This window comes from Panthera uncia (assembly GCF_023721935.1).
Source record: "Panthera uncia isolate 11264 chromosome D3 unlocalized genomic scaffold, Puncia_PCG_1.0 HiC_scaffold_8, whole genome shotgun sequence".
In the NCBI taxonomy this organism is placed as follows: Eukaryota; Metazoa; Chordata; class Mammalia; order Carnivora; family Felidae; genus Panthera; species Panthera uncia.
In genome coordinates, this window is record NW_026057586.1 from 64,248,571 (window position 1) to 64,252,575 (window position 4,005).

Genomic DNA, 4,005 nt, shown 5'->3' on the forward strand with positions numbered 1-4,005 from the left:
TACACTTTAGTGTTCTACCAAGTGTATCTATTTTACAGTTACTCTTGCAGACCTTCATCCTACAAATAAAATTCCAAGGAAAATTAGCAGTTCATGGTAAAGATAGATAGATAGACAGACAGACAGTCCCAGACACATAACCACTCAGGGAAACAAGCCACTACAACAAAGAACCAGGAAGACCAAGAAGCAAATACAGACTCACAAAAGTTGAGAAAATGAAATTATCGCAAACAACTTTTTCATTATTATATTCAATATATTACAAGAGCTAAGCAACAGCTTAAAAATACTTGTGGGGAAAAAATACATGCAGGAAACCTGAAACTAAAGAATGACCAAGCAGACTTGAAAAAGAACCAAATAGAAATTCTAGAAATGGAAAATGTAATAGAGGACAGTAAAGCCTTGGTACAATATTGTAAGTGGGCCCCAAATTCTCTAATTGTATTGTGAGGTAAAATGAGAATAGAGGAAGGACAAGGATGTGAACTGTATCAGTCAAAATCCAGTTAGGAGACAGAAACCACACTAGTTATTTGAACAGAGGGAATTGAATATAAATAAGAGTTAACATGAAATGAAATTATTAATTAAATAACTGCAAGGGTAGAATAAGAGCTCCAAGTTATCATGGAGTTACAAGTGTAGGAATTAGCTACCACTCCTAGAGCTCAAGGATGAATAGAAAGAACCTGGAAATATTCCAACTTAGAGGAAGTCCTCTGCAGAGCTGGAACTCAGGCCTTTGGGGAGAGGGGCAAGCATCTCTAAGCCTAGAGGAAGGGTCTCTATAAGACTTGTACATACACTGCTAGTGAGGGGCAGTGGAGCCAAGACCCAGACCTCTGAGAAAGAGATGCCCTGAGGCTGGTTCTGTAAGTCTTGGAAAAACATCAGACTGGATTCAGCCTCTTCTGTGAGAATAATCTGTTCTGTCTTGTTGAAGAAGTGTAGCTGAGGTGATGCTCATGGAAACATCCTGTAGTCACTCTCCAGTGTCCTGATGGGCAAAGTCTAATGGAATATTGGCCAGCACAGACGTACAGTTTCCAGAGTCTCAGCCCCAGCACCACAAGGCAGTTTATATAAGCGGGGGGGGGGGGGGGGGGGGGGCAAAAGGAAAGAGAGCTGAAAGACAAAACTTAATAACTGGCACAGGAAACAACATGTATCCCAATTAAAATTCTCATGAGACTTTCAGATAAGTGAAATAAAAAAGCCCATAGAGGACTTCTGTTTCCAGAAAGCATCAGAGAACTAACAAGGGAATGAATAATTATGAAGCCAATATCCAAGAAAAAAAAGGAAATGAGAGAGGTTGGCCTGGCCTTTGGGATGCTTTCTCCTGAGGAACATCTGCCAAGCCCAGTGGAATGACTGAGAAGCTAGGACTCCGAGCAGCATTTTTATCACACTTATAACTGTAGGGGGACAAAGTTTAAGTCTGGGAACCATCAAGGAGGTACCCTCATGTATGGTTTGGCGACCACAAATTGTTTGGGATGCCATTCAAATCATGTTAGTCTTTGCCAGCAGCAAACATAAATTCTCTTGGGAGACAGATAACCTCATGATAGGCCTCACATTGTTTCTGCCATTATTCATATGCAGTGATCATGCTCAATCAGAAATAAGTAGATATCCAAGGAGGTAAGACAAATGATTGTAAAACAAGAGAAATAACAGAAAAACAGATCTATAGAGGTCTAGATAACGCAGTTTTCCCAAAGACTTTTTAAGGGCTGTACTTAATTTTATCAGACCTGTGAACTATAAAGATACCCAAATGGGGGCACCTGGATGGCTCAGTTGGTTAGGTGTCTTACTTTGGCTTAGGTCATGATCTACGGTTTGTGGGTTCCAGCCCCGTGTCGGGCTCTGTGCTGACAGTTCAGAGCCTGGAGCCTGCTTCGGATTCTGTGTCTCCCTCTCTCTCTGCCCCTCCCCCACTCACCCTCTGTCCCTCATAAATAAACATTAACAAATTAAAAGAAAAACCAAATGGAAATTCTATAACTGAAAAATATAACTGAAATTAAAAATTCAGTGGATAGTGCTTGTTAGCAAGTTATACGTAGCTGGAAAGAGAAAACTAATGAAGTTAGAGTTAGGTCAGAGTATATATCCAAATCAAAGCACAGAGAGAATAGGATAGGAAATACAGAATATAGATGAATAGAGAGGATACAGTAAGAAGATCTAACATACATGTAAGTGGAGTCCTTGAAGTGGAGAGGATGAGGCAGAAGCAATGTCTGAAAGAATAATGGCTTGGAGTTTTTTTAAATTGATGAAATAGATCAAGCCTCAAGTTCCAGAATCATTACATATTCAGAAAAAGCAGATCACACTTAGGCATATCATAGTAAACTTGCTGAAAGCTTTTAAAAAATCTTAAAGACAGCCAGAGTGAAAAGACAGATTACTTTCTAAGGAGCAGTAATTAAGCTGAGAACTGACTTCTCAAACAATAGAAGCCAGAACACAGAAGAACCATATCTTCAAAATGTGAAGAAAAAAAAGTTAACCTAGATTTTATATATGAAAAAAAAATCCTTTAGGAATGGTATTTGCAGACAAATGAGATCTGGGGAAGTTAATTACCAGTAGACCTGAACAAAAAAAAAAAAAAAAAAAAAAAAAACAAAAAACACTACGAAATTTTTTTTAAGAAAAAAAAAAAAGAGGGGAAATTAATAACCACCAAAAAAAAAAAAAAAAAAAAAAAAAAAAAAAAACAACCACAAAACACTACTAGATTTTCTTCAGGCAAAAATAAAATGACCTCAAATGGAGAATCTGAGATAAAGGAAGAATGAAATTCAATAAGAAGAATGTGTTGGTAAATCTAAATGAAAGATGACTGTATAGCATAAAATAATAATAACAATGCCTCTGGGATGAAAAAAATATCAGAATTAAAATTAAAATGTATGAAATCATAGTATGTATCTCAGGAGTGGAATAAGCTGATATAAAGTATTCTCATATCAAAATCCAAGCATCATCTGAGAAAAGGGTATGGAGAATTTAGATTTGTAGTAGATTAAATGACTGGTCCCATGTCTTAATTCTCTGTAGTAGGATTCATCCGTACTCTTGCCATGGTTTTGTCATGAACTAAAGTGCCTCTTCACACCTTGGTTTCAGGTGTAGCCCTGTGACTGTCTTTGGCTGATTGAATGCTGGCAGGCATGATTGAAACAGAGGTTTAAATGCCCTCTATTGTTGGGCTTGCACTCTTGAACTTCTGCTGTATCCATGAGTACATGTCCCCAGTAGCCCCGGCTTTTCAGCTTGAAGCTCAGAATGGAGCATGTGGAGAAGAGCCAACCCCAATCTGAAGCCTGGATGCAAGATTAGTCAAGATCATCCAAACCCCAACCAACCCACAGACCTAGAATGAGATTAAAAAAAAAAAAAAGTCCATGTGGTCATAAGCATAAGACATAGAGAGGTTGAGGCTGTTACATTATTGTGGCAATGTGATAATTGCATTATTGTGGTATTATTAACAGATACAGAAATTGGTACCTGGAAATGATGTACTTACATATCAAAACCCAGAAATATATGGCATTTCTTTGGGACCAGGTGGTGTGGTAGTAAGAAGCTGTTTAACAAAACTGAAAAAATGGAGATCTGTCTTATTAACTGACAAAATTGACTCTGGTATATGTTACAGGTTAAACTATGCTCCTCTGAAATTCATATGTTGAAGTCCTAACCACCAGAATATCCGAATGTGACTGTGTTTGAACATAGGGTCTTTAAAAAGGTAATTAAGTTAAAATGATGTCATATGGGTGGACCTAATCCAGTCTGACTGGTCTTTATGAAAAGAGGGGATTAGGACACACACACAGAGAAATGACCATGTGAGGACACAGGGAAATGAAGGCCATCTACAAGCCAAGGAGAGAGACCTCAGGAGAAAGACCCTGTTGACAGTTTTGTTTTTGTTTTTGTTTTTGTTTTTGTTTTTGTTTTTGTTTTTGTTTT